The sequence below is a fragment of the Scleropages formosus genome, chromosome 15 (genome assembly GCF_900964775.1).
Source record: "Scleropages formosus chromosome 15, fSclFor1.1, whole genome shotgun sequence".
Lineage (NCBI taxonomy): Eukaryota > Metazoa > Chordata > Actinopteri > Osteoglossiformes > Osteoglossidae > Scleropages > Scleropages formosus.
Genome location: NC_041820.1, coordinates 18,943,651 through 18,962,732, shown reverse-complemented (window position 1 = coordinate 18,962,732; position 19,082 = coordinate 18,943,651). Strand labels below are relative to the sequence as shown.

Genomic DNA, 19,082 nt, shown 5'->3' with positions numbered 1-19,082 from the left:
GGAAAAGGAGAGCTGGGTATCATCAGCAAAGAAGTGGAAGAAGAAGTCATGAGAGGCAATTGCAGAATCAAGGGAAGAGGTGTAGATGGAGAAGAGTAGGAGGCCCAGCATTTAGCTGTGTGGAACACCAGTTGAGAGGGTTGAGGGGAAGACATGGAGCCACACAAGTCCACGGGTAAGATCTACCTGATGGGTTGGATTCAACGCATCTTAATGCCATTCCGTTGATGCCAAGTTGTCCAAGAGAGGAAAACAGAATCTGCCGATTGACATTGTCAAATGCTGCAGAAAGATCAAGGAGAATGAGGCCTGAGGGGAAGGATGCCATTCTAGCTGACTGAAGAGCATTTGACACTGAAAAGAGGGCAGTCTTGGTAATCTAGGGCAGTCTTTGGAAAATATTTTACATGTATATTTATTAATTTAGCTAAATCTTTTCTCTGGAGCAACATGCGTCTCTGAAAACAGTAGCAAAAGTGCATCACCAACAGGAGAGGTTTCAATGCAGATGCGTGATTCTTGAGTACAGTAGTTAATGTCACATACCATCATATAAACTAGCAAACATCACACAAGTAGCTGCATATAGGTTTTTTTAAACAGATAACATAGTAAACATTTTTGGAGCACATAGGAGATCAGGGGAGAAGTGAACCTAAACGAGGTGAGTTTTGAGACCATTCTTGAATGTTGAGAGATTCAGCAGTTTTGAGTGAGAGAGGGAGGCCATGACACACGTGGAAGCTAGAACTAAGAAAAATTAAAAATAAAATATTACTCTTTGGATTCCAAAACCAGTAATGTTGAAATGGGGCAGCTGCACATAAGTACGGTCGTTAAACGTATTTATAAGTATACAACTTTTAATTTAGACAATTTTAATATTTATTCTGTGTGTCAAGAGGTCTCTAATAACTTGTTTCCGCCTCAACCGTGTAGGTTATAAAAAACACACCAAACTTAAATCTGTCGTGAGTTCATTTTTTTGAGTACTATGTGGAATGTATAGTGAGAATTTGTTTAAAAAAAAAAAAAGATATTATTGTATGTGGTTCGGTGTTCGGTGTTGTGGTTTTTCGTCGGTTTTGACGACAGATCGTGGTCGTTTATACCTCAACTTCGCTTCACGTGAAAAGACGCGGTTGCTAAAACGGGACAATATGGACGTGCAGCGGGACTGTTTTTTCCACGTAAGAAATAATGGAAAACGTTGCTGATGTGGACCGATGGGACGTATTTCAGTGGCTGAAAAGCGTGCGAAGCTTAAAGAGTCGTGGGATCAAATAAACGATACAGTTCACGGTGGGAACGCACTCAGTCTTTGTGCAACGAACTGAGAGAACGGGAGAGCAGCAGCAGCGCGCGCGCCACGTCAGACTCCAAACCACTGACTTCGTCAACTACATTCCACATTTGTCGTAGTCCTTCTGGTAAATTTCCTTCCCTCGTTCTTTAGTTGGTTATTTCGCTGATTTACTGTAAATGCAAGCAACGGTTATATTGTGTTTGGGTATCTTCTGGGATGCTGTATATGTACTTTATTATCGCACAGTGTGAGTGAATAGCAGGAGTACTAGTAGCAGGAGAGGAATGTATGTCTTCTCATTGAAAACATACAACGAAAAACACTGCTGGGGGAAAACGTGTTTTCTTCAAAAACACTTCATAATTATAACAGTTATTTAAAATAAATAAAATGTACTTATTTCTGTTTGTTCGAAACTTTTAGGTTTTAGTTAAAATCCAAATGAGTCCATCTCTGGGTTCGACGACCTATCTGCTCTACCTGCGGCATTAAAGTGTTTCAGAGTGAGACGTGGTCACGGATACGCAGCGCCGTATAGCGGGGGAAATTTGAAATACGTGAATCCATTATTTGGGCCGTTTTTTCCAGATTTATTGTTGGCCGTTCTCGACAGATCCAATAGCGGCTTCTCGCGGCTAGTGGGAGCCCGCGCTCGCCTCGTTACCTCTCGCGTGTCGTATCCGTGACGCAAGCGGAGCTCCGCACCTTCCAGCAAACGGCGTCCTAATAGGCTGCGAAGGCGGTCCAACCAGATGCGGCACTCGGACGAAGCTGCAGAAAAACACAGCGGAGAAGACCCACGTCTCGAGTTCGTCTTTTCACGGAAAAAAAATGCAAGAAAATCCGTGGAAAAGTCGAGGCGAAGTGGAATTAAAAGCGGACGCAGGGGCCTCGGAGGTCCGGGGCTGAAGATAGGACAACGCACATAGGGTATGCGTGTCTCTTCGTAGGTTTTTCACTGTTTTTATGAGGGGATCAAAACTTGTGCGGCGGCGGAAAAGAGAGCCACGGACGGCGGAGCCTCTGGAGTCCGCGGTATAGCGCAAACAGACGGAGAAGAGAAGAGGGGATCATCATCGCAGAGCCGCGAGACTCATAGCAGCAGGTCTGTCCAGTCCGATCTTGTGTGTCGTGCCGGCCGCCCGTCACTCTGGGCTCAGTCTTTTTGTGGACAAAACCACACTGACGGGTTTGCGTCGTCTAGCGTAGCGTGTTCCCCCGCCGTCGATTTTGAACGGTCGGGCACCATCATGATCATCATGTTCAGTGGTTCATTTGCGATGCTCGGTTGTGTTCAGTAGTAGTTAGCACAGTGTTCAGTTATAATTAATATTCAGTAGTATGTTCGGCGGTGCTGAAAAATCACGATATTTAAAAATCAGTAAATTGTAGCGATCGGTATTGGTAACCGATATTCAGCAGGCAATCGTTGTGTCCGGCAATGGTTAGCAGTTGTATCAGAAATGATGTTAGTGTTGGTAATGAATTGTCTCGCCGCCCACGGACACGCGGTGTGTAATCATAACCGTGACCAGGCGGTGCGGTGAACAGTGCGGCTGTCCCACTATAACAACAACAATAACAATAATAATAATAATAGTAATAATAATCATCCTGTGTTTGAGTGGTCTTTCTGTATTTAATGTGTTTGGCACCGAAGCCGCAGGATCTCAGGCCAGCGCCACTTGTAGTGAGCGGTGCAGCTCTGCTGTATCAAAATTTCAATACTGTCGCTCCTCAAGTCCTTGAGGCTGCAAATCTGAACTGTTTACTGTCGAGCTCCGCTCCGACTCGACTGTATCACAGAGACTGGACTGGACGAATAGGAACACAGTGATAATGATGATAAAGATAATATTTATCCGACTCCTTTGTCCAGGCTTGCAGTGGTAGATAATCGGCTGTACCCCTGATTTACCAATTTAGCAGGGTGTTCTTACTGTATCAGTTCTGGGTAAAATGTCTTTCTCAAGGGTGCAAGAGTGGGAGGAGTGCAATTCAAACAACAACATTTCATATTGAGGCGACAGTCCTAAACACCGCAGTACCAGGCGGTCGTGCTGGGACAATGTGTCGCTGTAGTTCGCTGCAGTCACTTTGTTTTTCCGTTTACTGTGTCCGGTGACACTTCCTCTCCTCCGTGGAGAGGTAAAAATCCCAGCGAGCAGCTAAACGGCCGGAAGAGGACGACGTCCTCATGAATAATTTATTAATGTCTTTCTTTGCTCGGGTGATATGAGCGTTCGTGACACGCGCGTTTATTTGAAAAGCTTAAGTTCTTGGCTTCGCTCCGTTGGCGGCGGAACGACTCCCGGCTTCGCGTCAGGCGAGTTACAGCCACGCAGGACGGCGCTCTCCGACATCCTTTTTCTTGCTCAAGACTTCTAATCCGCCTCCACGCGGAGAAAAGGAGCCATCTGCGCCACGCTCACACACTCCAATTAAGCGCCTTTCTAGATGGTTCCCTTTGTCTGCTCCGCATTATTATTTATTTAACGCGGCGAAGCGCGTGGCGTAGGCAGCGCGCGCCTGACGCCGCGGGACGGTCGCCTCGTGGCAAAGCCACGCCTCGCCACGCGGTGCTGCGCAGAGCGGAGCGCGCGCGCGGAGCAGCACAGGCTGGTCCGCGTTCTCGCGCCCGTTCGGTTCGTCCGTGAGAAGCGCTAATGAAGGAGACTGTTTTCGTTATGCATTCATAAACTGGGGCGACCTGTCATCTCGGGTTTATTTACGGCAACAGGGACGCGGGTTCGTCCAAAGGCCCCGATGTAGTGCAGTAACAGCAGAAATGAAGGTAGTCGTTAGTGAGGCGCTGCTGCCTCCTCCTCCTTCCATCACGGATCACCCAGTGTCAGGATGAGAGCGCTGCCCTTAACCAGGGGAGTGCGCACTGGGTGCACTGTGTCGCTGTCTGGGCTCCGGGCCCAGGGGTGGACGGGGTGGGTCTGTCTGCTTCACGCAGTCTCTTCTCCTCTTACTTGTCTCGAATTACAAGGCAACACCAGCAGTGTCCGTTTCAAGAGTCATTCTAGGACAAGGAGCTCTGTTTCTGCCAAGCCAGGAAGACATGGCTGGTGTGTGAAGACCATTCAATTTGATGACACCCCCCTCCCTTAAAAAGAAAAAAAACCTGAAAACACTTTAGATGATTCCCCCCCAGAGGTAAGGTTCACTGGCACTGTCGATGGAGCTCTCAGGGGTACTTGCCTTCGTTCCCTCACATTGTTGGGGTGCAGCTCTCTGGGTTATGAGCTTTGAGTTCCAGGGTGTGGAGAATACTAGTGATGGCCGGGGGCTCTTCAAAGGCAGGACTATGGCTTCCTGTGGACTCGGGGAAACTGGCTGCCTGCACTTTCACCTGCCCACCCAGCAATTGTGACCTGGAAATGTGGTTGTGGTCCTGTGCTTTTTACTGAGCCCGTATACGATCAGATCCCTTATGGAAATTGTTCTTGCGTATTTGTTTATGCTTACACATTTACCCACAATGATTGTGTAGCTGAGTATTAGTAATTTCATGTCTGAAGTTGTTGGTTAGTTTGGGCGAAACCATCCTTTAAATGGATCGCCTGTTCCCAAGGAGACAGAGATGGTTTAGAATCTTAAATAGCTTCTGCCTTGTGTGGGTTAGTGAATTGCTGCTCCCACAGGCCTTAGGGGAAATATAATGTTGTTAATCAGAATTAATTGACCCATCAGATATATCCAAGACCATCTAGAATTTCGGTTTTTATTGCGATGCAACTTTTCAGCTCTCGTGTTGCCATATTGTCTTCACTGTCAGCCTGCTAAAAAGCGTGTGTCTCTGTGTTCACCCCAAATTCTTACATGGCACCTGATCGTCCCAGTGCTGCTGGGACTCTGCATAATTAAAATGTGCCCCCTTTTTTAATGGACCATGTGATAAAAATAAACACTGCACATTTTCCCTCATATTAGAAATGCTCTCTCTTTGGCTGGTTTATAATTCATGTACCCTTTGGATCATGTTAAAACCATTCTTGTTTTTACCTCCTCTGTTTAAATCAGGAAAGATACTGAATTCTTGGTCATTAATTATCCTTTAATCATTAATTAAATTTATCCTTTTTATGAGTGCGTGTCCTTGAATAGTGCACTAGTTTTTTACTCTGACTAAAAAGAGCTGTAAATAGGCATCACAAAAACACTGGTACATAAAACACATAAGCCTACATGGTGAATCAGCAGTCTTTTTCATTACAGAGTTGTGTATTTTACTTTTATGATTGGAAGCCTGAAATTTATTAACAGAGCAAACAACTGTAATTCTAATTTAGCAGTAAAATAACCCTCAAGTTGTGACTTCTGTACCGTGTCATCACCCCTTTTTTAACGGAGCAGGAACTGTGCAGGTGGGACCCAGACGTCATGAGCTGGAGCTCACATAACGGTAATGAAAAATGTTGAGCTAAATATTGAAATTCAGGCCCAAGGTCTTCCTGTCCTCTCCATAAAGTGTCCCATCAATCGTGCTGCAGAAAAAAAACATAAAGTAAAGTAATAAAATTGCGCTATCTGAAATTAACCTGTCAAAAATGTTTGAGTGGAATCCTGGGTCGGCTGATGAGGTCCTACCTGTGGTTCGTCAGATCCTGTCTTTACGGCCTCTCTCCTGCCAGATGCCGGCAGGTTCCCTAACCGTTCGTGACAGCTTCATTTGTTTTCCTCTTAGTGTTCTTTGTGTTCCTACCCCAGTGGTGGCAGATCAGTTCGCTAGTGTCAGTCCACTTGGGTCTCCGTGAACCCTTGTGAATGAATGGGACAACACACCTGCCTAAGAATTGGATTTGCTGGGGAGTACTGAGATCTGACTTCGAGAAAATGTTCCTTATTTTTCCGATGACATCTGTAATTAAATTATGGCCGCAACTTTAGATGCTAATGACACATTACAGCCAAGTTCTTGCCGGAACATTGCCGTTGTCCACGTAGACGAAAGAGTCTACAAAGAGAGGGGCAAATCATCTTTTGTGGTGAGCAGTTATTTTTCTTTGTAGGTTGGGTCAGTCTTAATTTGGCTAAGGCGTTGGTGTTGAAAATCCCAGACATGTTGCAAATTTTGTTTTAGCTTGACTGTTTGGGTTGTCTATGGTCGTACTCAGGGTGGCTCATACGTGCATTAAGCAGGCTGTCCACTGTCTGTAAGAACAAGTCAGGCATATGAAGGAAATCACGTGTTCTGGTTGGGTACATGTGAACTTGTGCATTTTGGTTGTTGTTGCCCACTTTTCTTTCGTTTAAGTATAACTCCTTTGATGGATAGGGAATTGACTGGCTGTTGGTCACCTTCAGCTGGATTTTTTTTTTTTCTCTCTCTGAAAACATTAAAAAAAAGATATGATTCTCTAGGTTTAGTAATTTTTATTTGTAGTAAACTGGTAGTCTACTCTTTCTGTTAGTGAATATTTTGTGCAGAAGCCTTCAGCCCTGTTGAGTCAGCACATGTTCGGTAACGGAAGAGGGGAAAAAATTCCTGCTGCTGACAGAACGGAGTGGATCTGGAGGAAGTGGTATGTAAACTATGAGTGTTATGAGACCCTGGAGCATTCCACCCCCATTGCTCCTTGGAAATTTGGGAAGGGTCTAAAGAGGAGGAGCAAGATGGATGGTGGGAGGGCCTGCGGGGGTACACACAGGACACAAAACAGCTTATATGCTTTCTAAAAGACTTAATTGTAATGGTATGAAAAAAAACATAAAACCTTTGACCTGAAATTGTTTTGCTCGCAATTATTTGGATTTTGTGACAGATGGGTGGGTTAATGGCAAAAATAGTAAATGTAATCTAATTGCTTTAGAAGATTTCAAACGTACTCTACTGCTGAAAATATGGTGTGCATTGTTTTTAAAAACAAGTTAAATATCTTTTTTAGTGTATATAGTGCTTATTGCTTTTAGGTACAATAAAAGACAAACTGTAGTTTTAACCTTTAACCCTCATATCAAATGGATGGTTAGTAGATGTATTTTCAAAATTTTTTCCTCTGGAGGAGCGATAGGTGAGAGGGGCAAAGACAGGGTTCTCTCAGGCCCACTGCCTGATGTGAATCCAGCCATATCTGTGTGTTTCTCTTGCATTTTGCATGTTGTGTTCGGGCTCGTACCAACTTCTGGTCTAGAACCATGTGGCGCCAAACACTGATATCGCTTATACCGGACGGACACACACATTTTCTGAACCGCTTGTCCCATACGGGGTCGCAGGGAACATACAGGACATAAACTTTTAAATTCTTCTATCACGGATACTACAATCTAGTTTGGCGCAATCCTGCTCACGATCAAAAGCTATCATTGCTCTGGTGTAGCAGTCAGTTCAGAGAGCTGTAAAACACTCACAAAGGCCTCTTAAAGACTAATCTGAGATATAAGCTTTCCTTGCCCTTCTGTATCACATCAGCACTGTAAAAAATGCATTTGACATGTGACAGTATTGCTTCCAAGAAAAATCCCTATATTTTTTTCCCTCTGGTTTCATTGCTTAAGTGTAGGAGCAGGGATGATGCCTCATCAGGCATTTTTGGAAAGATTGGGGACATAGAGCAAGTCCCGTTAATCAGTGCTACAACGACATGGCCATGACCCAGAAGGATCCTGCTCATTAGTATTCTTCACGTGCTCTCCGCCTTCCCACCGCACACTGAACCGTTGTTTTTAAACCTCGGGACTTGAGGACTCGGTTCATTTTCCTGTTTCCAGGACAGACTTCTGCTTCAATGAGCCATTGTTACATCGTTTGTCCTCTAATCAGCCTTTCCTGACGATGGAGCAACAGTGCTACATTGCAGAAGGACCCACTGTGGAACCTAGGGCCTCTAGCTGCACTGCTGATGTAGGAGGTAATCAAGCTTCATGATGGTCTCTTTAGGACCACAAATATGTTTGGAAAGTTTAATCCAACTTGTTAAATTCATCACTGGAAAACAAGATGTTCCTCTTGAGTATGCCAGTTAGTTCAGATGTATTTGGCTTTACTGACCTAATGGTCATTATTGTTAGTTTCTATTTGGCTGATGCATTTATCCAAAGCAATTAGCTGCTATTTACACATTTGTAGAGCAGGATATTCCTATTTTATGAATGCAGGGGATATATATTAATCAATGGTGCTACAGGAAGAGTAAGATTTGAACTAAAACTACAGATTGCAAGGAAATAGTTCTGTTTAGTTGGAACTAACATTTGAGCTCTGATTTACCGCAGAGGGTTAATAGGCCACCTGACTCACTAGCTGATGTATCTGAGCTGAATCTTCTTTGCTTTATCCTGAGATATAATGCTCAAACACCAGCACTCTAGGACAGAAACACAGTAACAGCAGAGGTGCAGTTCTGTACCCATACTGCATTTTAATCTGCTTCTCTTTCAATGTCCTTATGAAAGGCTCCTGAGCATAGGGCATAATGAAAGACAAATGAAATTAGCTACAAGCTTGTGGCAATAGCAAGGGCACATCATTTATTTCCCCATCGCCAAGTGATTATCTCTAACTAGTGATTAAATGCTCCTAATGAAGTTGTTAGTCCAACTGTGGTGTGGAGTTCTGAAGACAAAGTGGAAGAAGTGTGAAAAGTTTCCTAGCTTGAAGTTCAGGGGCCAAGTGTCCCATAGAGAATATATTTGCATTTGTGCCCTTAGTGTACCAAGATGTGCTTTGGATTGGGTGGTTGGTTTTCTGTGCTGCTGCACAGGGTCACAAAAGGTCAATTTAAGCTCAGTGTTCGTGTCATCCTCTTGAGCATTCTGTAATACCAAACGTATGTTTAACCCCTGCAGCTGCCTTAAGTGTTACACTAGGGCAATATAAATGTGCTTTGCCTTTGTCTTCCTGGACAAATGGACAACATGACGGACATTGTGATCAGTTTGAGTCAGGTTATGTCAGGAAAAACCTAGTGCCCAGATTCTCTAAGGCAGTCAGATAAACATCTCTGAACCATGAGGCAGACCTGTGCTTTTATTTTTCCCTGCAGGAATTGATGAAAGAACAAACAAATAGCTGATTTGCTGTGAACACCAGTGTGAAAAACAGCTTGATGAGCTTCTAGGATCAATAAGCTAATGTGTGCAGTAAAAATCTGAAAACCAGAGGACCTCAGCAGGCCAAATTACCTCCTCTAAGCAGTTTGGTCCCAAGGGAAGGGTGAGGAGGGGAGGACTGTTTAAACTGAAATTGCAAAATAAGGGAATGTGGGATTGTGGGAAGGTGCTGTGTCAGCCGAGTACAGGTTGTCGGCATAGTGTCAGCGACCTTGACACAAGACAAGGTGATGTTTGTCAAATCTGCTGACAAAAAGGGCATTGGGCATTGTCAGCTCTTTGTTTATGTTGCCCTTCTGCCCTACTGCTGTTGTCTCCATAGCCCAGTTTGGCTGCTGTGTGATTTTGCTTAGTTCCACTGAATTGTCATGATGACACAAGCGTGACCTGAGGAGTGACCTGGCACTTGGAGCTTACGCTATCTGAAATGTTATATCCAAGTTTTGTAAAATTTTAAAAATATTTCTCTAGAATATATCAGGATAAGAAATCCTTTGTACCCCATTCAAGGTCGGAGAGGTACTTCAGGGATTGGAGCTTTCTGCTTTCTGCTTCTCTTGGTTGGCCTTGGTTCCGGAACATTCCTCGAGGAGCCTTTGCTTAGCGGAAGAGCATGTGAGGGAGGGGTATTACATGGATGGTGAGTCCCGTGGTGAGCTGCCTGCAGGTTGATCTTTCCCGGAGTGGACGTAGCAGGGCACGGCTCTCTGCCCGCTAAGCCACACGAAGCAGGAACAGGCGGACAGGAGGTGAGGCGTGGCCGTGTACTGCTAATTGATTGCCATGTCCTCAGTTGTACAGGCTGTGACCTTCTCTATTTAACACACACACACGCACACGTAGTTTGTGTTCTTAATTGGACATCTCTGTCACCTCTCTGTTCTCTGTATCGGGCATTCCCTGAACAATGCAATATGTTTTGTCAGCTGGTTTCCTCGACTACATGGAGCGGCCGACCAGTCAACGAGTCACGGTCATTTGCTAATTTCCATTAGAGTGGAAATGAAAACTGTTTCGGTCCTAAAAGAAGTAAGTGAGGACTGGAGCCCGGGTGAAAATGAAAGGCTTCGTAAAAAAACTAGGTCTCATCACAAATGTAAGATGCATAGTTACTTTTTTATAATCCATTCAGATGAAACCTGCTAGGGGAAGGAAGACTCCTGTAGTACGAACTGGAGAACAAGTCACATATTTGAAGTTAATCTTCAGGTAATTGAGATGCCTTCTGTGGTCTGAGGGGTCTTGTTTACAGAATTGATAATACTCATGACAGTCTGCTCTCTAAACTCAGGGTTCTATTTATTCATATTTTTAAGATAGTATTGGAATACTGGAAGGGTTCTCCAGGAGGTCCGATCTGCTTTCTTACAGCATTGCACACGTCTTTTCTTTTTTAGAACTTTAGTTTACTTAATGCCTTTTGGTGGTTTGGGACAGGGAGGTGCCTCTGTTCTCCCCTAGGCCGTGAAGCTCTCACGCTTGACCTCCTCCTGGCTCGCCCTCAACCAGGATCTGCAGAAATGGGCCCGGCCCTGAGGAGGTCGCTTTTAGTCTTCTGTGTGTAGTGCCTTTGTCTTGTTTTTCCTGTTTATGAGAGGAATGGGTGGGCCCCACAATATTTGTGTCCTTGGGGATCTTCTTATTTGGCTGCCCCCTGCTCCTTCTGCACACACATATGCACAGATGATTAGAAGAATGTGTATTAGCAGAACAGATACCTTTCTTACATCCAGATAAGGATTCTGGACATGCTAACACCCCCACGGTGACAGATTGTTGACACCCCCACAGCGTGAGCACAGCTCTGTCCTCGACAGCTAGGAACGGCTACTTTGGGGGGTGAGTCTCTCACAGCCCCCCTAACTCCCACTGCCTTGCTGCACTTTCTCATCCATCTTCCACTGCAGCAGGCTGTGACACCATTTTTACAACTGGGTTTGCTTTCCTCTCCTGCATTTTAAAAAAAAAAAAAAAAGAGTTGGACTGGAGGAGGTTAAAAAAAAAAATGCATCTTTCACTACCACAGTATGTCAATGGAATGTCTTGAGCTGAGCTCAGAATGATGGTCGGTTTTCCTAAACTGGTGATTATATTTAGGACTTGGGTTTGTGGTACTCGTGTTTTTTTTTTAAATTTGTTTCAGGCATATGGTTGCTACCCCATCCCTGGATGGACTTTACTGGGATAACCATTGTCACGCTGTTTTTCACAGCAACCTTTGTCCCACATTTTGCACAGAGTTTTATCTATGAAGCCTAACTTGGTTGGATGGAGCTGCCTGCTAGGCTTGCCACAAGCTGACAGCGTAAACCCAGACTGAAAACAAGTGTAGAGGAATATTCGGGCACAGTGATGTTCATACTTCCTACCCATATACTCACACAGTAGAAACCCTGCATATGTGTTCACCAGTAAACGTACTACAGTGACATGCAGCCAGCTGGGTATTTTCTGAGTTCCTGTAAAGTCAAGCAGAATGGAACATAAAATATGTTGCTTTTCATGTGTTGTAGACGTGATTTTGTGGTCATGGGCACAGTGTGCAGGAGGGGAACCATTTTGGTCGTCCCCACGCGTAGGCTACATCATGCGACAGGGTTTCTACGGATCTGCACTTCACTCAGTGTTGACAGTACCGCTGGCCCAACATGGCAGGCTATGGACACGTGGTTAGATGGGTGATCGTGGGTGCTGAGTGGGGGCAAAATTGCTGACTTTCTGGGACGGCGTGCGCACGTCCGAGATGGCTCTTCGGCGGGTTCAGGAAGCCCTCCTACATCCTTTCTGAATCTTCCCCTCTTAAAAGCCGACAACACGTCTGGTAGCAAGGAGACTTCAAAAGGCTCTAAGACGTTACGCCCCCCCCCCCCCCCCCCCCCCTTCTGCCAGAAGTGTTTAAACTTTGACAAGCCTCCAGAGTCTACGATGAGTTCACTCTCTCGTAATGAAATTAAAACCGCTCCAGTACACACTGTTCTTCAGCTTGCCTTTCAAATAGTTCTATCGTTTTTTTTCCCCCCTTGCAGCAGTCGTATTTTTTAAATTTGTCATTATTCATTCATTTATTTATTCAGATTGGGGGGAGGTGAATATTGGAGGGGAATGTGTTAACAGCTGGCGAGGTCTTACTGCTGTTTCTGCCGTTGTACCTGCAATGGGGGGGAAGGAACTGAGCTTTCCAGCCAGCAATCACATTTTTTTCAGTTTTCTCACAGCGAGCCTGCACTGCACTATATCAGCCACCGACCCCCTCCACCTCCTGGACATGGATAACCGGTCTCTGCTTAAATCGTCATTAACCCATGGTGCCCATGCTCACCATTTGGCTAATAGTTCTGCAGATGGCAGAGCTCCTATGTGACACAGCTTCCTCTGTCCCAGCACAAGCTTCCGGGAAATGCTTGGCAAAGAGATTTGTTTTTTTTTTTTTGTTTGTTAGTGACTTTGCAGTATCTCTTCCTGCCATCAAAGTGGGAAAATGAATACTTCAGATGTAGAAAGGGTTGGGGGGTTTTTTTTTTTTTTTTTTTGTGTGTGACATAGAGCTCTGCTGGTGGATTTCAACTTTTGCCTTGTTCTCAGAAAAGGCTCTTTAAGACGTCGTCATTCTTGATGGCAGCTGGCGTCTCCACCCCAGTTGTTCTGCTTTCAACAGCCTTGATAAATACTGAGATTTGTGCTTTAATAACAACAATATAGCTGCCGGAAGACCCTCATCTTTCCTGCTGCCTTATCTGGAATTCGCCAATGGCTGGAAGTGGTGGATATCCCTGTCTGTCTTTAAAAATAAACCCAGCAGCTGTTGTAGTTAATGAGATTGGTGTGGCTATTGATTTGGTTCTGCTCAACAATGGCTGCTTCTGTTTGAAACGCACAGCCTTTCCTGCCAAAATGAATCCAGTGACAAAGCAGCCACGTACACCCATGATTTTATAATGCAGCTTGAGGTTGTGCGTGGGGGAAATTTGACTGCATATTACCACAATTTAGCTTGAGCAACATCTGCTTTGTTTGGTATACTCACTGTCTGTCTTATAAAATTATGCAAAGGAGTTTAAATTGGGGTGTACATTCACAAGGTACACAAGTCAACACTCATACACCATGAACATTTATGTTGCTTTAGGTCATAGATGTAGCAGGTTTTTCCCCTCTGTTTTTGTTGTCAGGTGCTACTTTTCATGTTGAACTGGCTTGCTTTGTTGGTCTAAGATGGGCATTTCTGTTTTGCCCTTTTCCTGCTGATACACAAGGGGAAATGACCCTTGTTACTGTTCACTTTCCTCCTCTTATTGGCGCACATTTGGGTTTTGGGGTGTGTTCGTTCTGCTAGTAGTTAATAAGCACCAAATTCAGCTCCCTTTTCATCAGAGGCTGCACATCTGTCCATGGGCATATTGCATAACTGCAGACAGCCAGGTGTACTGCAATTTGTATGTATTCCAACAGATTTATTTTCTGCCTTTGCAGTTTTCCTTTTTAACAAAAACAACAATGGCCTGCATGCCAGGATCTGTGGAGAACAATGGCAATGTCCCGCTTCCTGTTTTTTTTTTGGCTTGGTTTGAGCTGTTTAGTCTTGTGAATCCCAGCCACCACATTCCATCTTTGTGCCGTCAACGATGTCAGGACCGAATCTCCTGAAACCTAGTTGTTTTTGTACCAATGGATTGCTGAATCCATCTGCAGCACATGCTTTCCTTCTTCGTTTCCGGGTTATTTTTTTGTTCTCAGAACAAAAACAACAGGGCCCTTCTCTATTGGTTCTGCAGGGTCTTTCTAGGATGGGAGAAGTCTCGTTTTCAACAGTTATGTTCGATCGTCTCTGTAAATTCTGGCAACCTAGCTACAAATTGCTGCATTTCTTTCAAAGTGTCAAGAGAATTCAAGGGAATATGTATGTTGGCAGCTGTTAATGTGCTTTCACCTAGATGAGATGTGTGGTCACATGAACTGGATAAATCTGCAAGAACTTGAGTGGAAATGGAAAAAGCTTAAAGTCACCTAAATTTCATTCTTTTCCATTTTGCACTTCATTGTGTGAGGGCTGTGTCCTTACTGGATTTGTCAGTCTTGCATCTGCATGCCGTTTACCAGTGTTTATGGCCAGTCAAGCCAGTCCAGCCCCCCCCGGGACTGTTCTTCTTGATGCCAAGTAATCCCCCCAAAGTTCAGGGTTCCATGAGACTTTTTTGGCATTGGCTTGCAGATGCAACAGTCCTGTCTCCAGGCTATCAGCGATCTCACAGCCTGTGTAATTGGATCAGAGACACCGTAATTCCCAGGCCCATTCAGCACTTAGTGATTTACTGCCAATAAGAGGCTAGAATTTGCCCGTAATCCATGAAATCCATGGAAAGTGCGGCAAGTTATGAGAAAGGCTTTCGTTTACTGCACGTCCTGATGACTGATTTTTTTTTTTTTTTGGCGGCTCGTTGCTCTGGAGCATTCATTTCCTAGCTCTTAATGAGTTTCAACTGGGTTCTGCATGCCCCCAGGCCAAGTGCATTTTGTTATATAATGTTTTGAATTTGTGGATTTGTCAGCCATCGAGTCGGCTTGCATTGCTTGCCGTGAACCACCTCCACTATGAATTCAGTACGGTCTCCCCCCTGAGACACGCCCATTCATGTTACGAGAGTTTGAGTTTTCATAATACCCCTGCTTTAACTTACGAGGCATTTCTTCACATCTGCAAGGACCAGATTTGGATTTGGCGGGCCTCCCAAAAGCTGAGCAGTGAGACATTTACAATTATTTATTTAGAAGATACTTTTCTCCAAGGTCACTTACAATGATTAGTACAGTTGACCCTCCAACATTGTGGCTTGGAGTTTTCACAGGTTGGCAACACAAGTAAATGGGGAATTTTTTGAGAGCTTTGCGGCCTTCTGTGGGAAAACGCGTAGCAGACGAAGAGTAAACGTAAAAAAGTTTGTCGTCAAATGCCTAAAATATATTTAGAATATTAATGTATTTTATTGTTTAATACCATAAATATACACATTTTTAACATTTATTCTTCAGAGCGATGTACATCTTATGGAAAATAGTTTGTGCATTACAAGAAATACTGTTTGTCCATCACACCCACATTTTTAAACGTTAAAGTTAGACTTTGCTAAAAAAAAAAACTAGATATCTGTGCTTTGGAATGCCAAAATGTTCTCAGTGACGCGTGTATAACATCTCCCGTATAGTGATCTTGTGTCCTGTGTTTCTCTCAAACTTTGTGTGTTATACCTTGCGTAATCATGGCTCCAAAACATAAAGCTCCTAGTGTTTCAGAAAGTGATTCCAAGAAACCGAGAGGAAGAGTTTTGCTTTGCTCGACTAGGGGGCCTGAAAATTTTACGTGGTCTTTCCACATCACTGGGGGGGGCTGAACCCCTAACCCTCGCAATGTGGGAGGGTCAGCTGTATTTAGCTGACACCTTTATCAAAGATGACGTGCAGTGCTACACTATACAGCCTACAATCATTCGCCTATTTATACACTCTAGCGATGTAAAGCACATGGGCCCACACATCCACACACCTGCATGTTCACCCACACACATACACACACTTAGTCTATACACTGGCAATTTAGAGTAACCCGCTCACCTGAAACAAATGTCCTTGGGAGAAAGCCAGTGTGAACACAGGGAAAACAGGTGAATTCCAGAGACTGAGCAGGAATCAAACCTACAAGGAATTGCTCTGCCCAGGTGAGACATCTCAACTTGTTTGCTGAGTGCAGATTCATTTTCACTGTTTCCATGCATTACTGTTGTCTTTTTTTTTAAACGTTAAAGGAGGATTTAATATGTAAACATTGAGTGTCATATGTACAAGTGTGTATGTTACCGTTTAAGTGTAGAAGCAGAGTGGCACAGCGAGTAGTGCTACTGTCTCACAGCGCCTGGGTGGTGCAAGAGGACATGGGTTCGATCCCCGCTCAGTCTGTGTGCAGTCTGTATGCTCTCCCTGTGTCTGCGTGGGTTTCCTCTGGGTGCTCCAGTTTCCTCCCAAAGTCCAAAGACATGCTGTTCAGGTGGACTGGTAACACTCCCGTCCTAAAACTCACCCATAGTGTGTGAGTAAGTGACATGGAGAAAGCATGTTTTACTAGTGTATGGATAAGCCTCATTGTAAGTGGTATATCTAGCATTGAAAGTCACCTTGGGTGAATAAGGTGTGGGTTGATTGGAAGTCACTTTGGAGAAAAGCGTCTGCTAAACGCATAAATGTATAAGCTTGGAAGGAGTGCAGATAAACACACATGCAATATAGATTAATGAAGGAAAACTGCCTTGTTATGATAACTAATGTTAACTATTGAAGTAATGTCCATTTCAATGATATTTGGTGATGGATTGTATCAGCATAAATGAGTGTCACGGTTTTGAGCCTCATGAATGCGTAAAAGCTTCTACCTTTATTGGTAGTTACATCTTTGACTTGTAAGAATTCACACTACAGATGGTTTTCCAAAAACGTATTGGGAAGACTATAGGAAAGAGCTAGTCTGTTGTCTGTAATGGCACAGCAAGCCATTTTAATATGTATTCATATTATACAGTGTTCTGTAGTGAAACTCAGTTGTTGAGACATGATTTGTTGATCAGCTGAATATTAGAGGTCACTGCAACTGCATTTTAAGCTGTTTGCTATATTGTCTATGAACGTTTTTATTACTACAACCCAATCCCTTTTTTTTGGCTTATCAGATAGATCTGACATATGTCGAACTTTCCTTGTTATGTAAACATCAAAAAAGGGATGCAGTCCTTGGGTTGGATTTAAGATGCACATTTTCTGTGAATCTCAATTCTGAGTCAGTTCTGGCTCTTAGAATGCAAGCTGTTTGAGGAAGCTCGAAATGGGCTTTTGAAGCCAAAATAATTTTTCATGTTCTGCTCTTTGCAGCATAGGAGCGTAACATTAGGGACTACTATGTTCATTTTGAAGTGAACGTGGAGATGGACCGATTTTCAGCAGCGCAGATCTACACTGTTTATAATGAAATAGATTGTGTGCAGGTGAAGAACAGTCAGGCAGAAGATGGTACGTGTATATTAAAAAAACTAATCCTGTGATGTTAAACTTGTGTCCTTGAACCTGCTGACAATGTCTGGCGATCTGATCAGTGTGGTTTGCACCCCCCGAAAACCCATCACTTTGTTGGGAAGTTATTTGGTTTTGCAGAAGTCAACCAAAGCTAAGTTTATCAGCAGAATGTCCTTTGTAGAGACCACAGAGCTAGACTGCTGCTGGGGGCTTCAGGGAACATCCGTTGTATGTGGCGATCCTACAGCAGCATTTTTGGCACCTCCAGCTGAGAGCCACAGCTCCACGCCTCCTAGAAATGTGATTTACTACCTGAGGTGTTGCAGAAAAATCCAGGTTTTGAAACAAAATTCTTTTTCCTCACTTCTGTGTGTGTTTTTGAAATCTGTGATGCTGCAAGAATGGAGGTTTCACACAACAATGAAGAAAACTGTTTTGATAGATGCTAACCTGGCATAATGGGCTGCGTTGACAGGTGTGTTATTTACGGAGCCTTAGGGACTGGGGAGTTGCGGTGGGTGCATCTTCTGGGCAGACACCGATATTGATCTCCAGGGCTTGTCACTCTAGGGTGGGGAAGGGGGTGTCTGTGTGCTTATTTTTAAGTCAGGACCGATGCATTGTGGTCTTGCTGTGCCTTTTTATAGGTTCAGACTGAGGTCATTTCTCACCGTAAAAATGAACGTAAGCATTCACCTCTCAAATCCTGAAATTCATTTCCAAAATCTGATTCCAGCAGGTTTTTAAAAAAAAAAAAAAGAAAAAATTGGTTTGAGAAATAAGTGTGGTCTTTTCGGAGAGTGCAGATTTACAGCTGCTGGCATCATCGCCTTGGCGCTTCATCGAGACACAAGTGATTCATGTGCAACGAAGGAGCCAGTATTCATATCTTTATCGACTTCCAACATTAGATAACAGCCACTATTGATTGCTGTTATTACAGTGTCAGTCAGCGTGCTTGGTCTGTTTGCCTGTGCGCTCTGTCCCATCGGTTGCTGGAGAGTGATGCTGCATTGTCTGAGTGCTGCATCCTTTCATCAGGAAAGTTATTTTGCTGAATGGTCTGAAAGGTGCAGTTTGTGTGCTCTTCCATCTTTGTGCCTTTTTTTTCTTGATTTAACCAAATTCTTTGAAGTTCACTTGTTTGTCTCTTCATGGTTTTACATTTTAGTCATTACAAACTGTGTGTGTATTGGTATTAGCACCCTGCTCACAGCTTGGGATCCAGTATAGTGTGTGCTCTATCCCATGACACTGGTGGCAGACGTCTCATATCCTCCTCACCACCTACAGTGTAGTGGTGTAATGTGCAGTCATCCGCTTTGTGTTCTGGATGAAGAAAAAGACATGGTCAGAAGGAGATTATGATCACATTAGACGTGCATACAGAAATCAAAGCGACTTAAAAAGAGAATTAAATGTATAAATGCACGCAAAGTCATTGTTCTGCCTTTTGCTTGTCGGGGTGATGTTGGACAGCCAGACGGAGCTCCGTGGTCCCACAGATGGACCACCATTTGGCACCAGCGAGACTTGCTTTGAACTTTTTGGCTGTCATTGGGAACATTGCCCCCTAGAGCCCGTTTGCCAGCACTTGCAGCTGGGTTTCATTCCGCAGGGTAGAAGGACTTTGGCCATCTGTCGCTGAGTGGGGAAATATTCG

At 44.1% G+C, this 19,082-nt stretch overlaps 1 protein-coding gene across 3 annotated transcripts in view; it reads left to right on the top strand.

Moving 5' to 3' along the window:
* The first annotated feature begins 1,388 nt into the window (after nucleotides 1-1,388).
* Nucleotides 1,389-19,082, top strand: part of btbd7 (BTB (POZ) domain containing 7) — a 50,690-nt gene continuing 32,996 nt past the window's right edge. The window contains exon 1 of one of the 3 annotated variants that reach the window (XM_029258413.1): nucleotides 1,389-1,430. The gene's annotated coding sequence lies outside the window, so the exon portion shown is untranslated. Of the gene's footprint in view, nucleotides 1,431-2,066; nucleotides 2,412-19,082 lie in introns of those variants that run through there. The other 2 variants (XM_029258412.1, XM_029258411.1) reach the window with 2 other exon arrangements.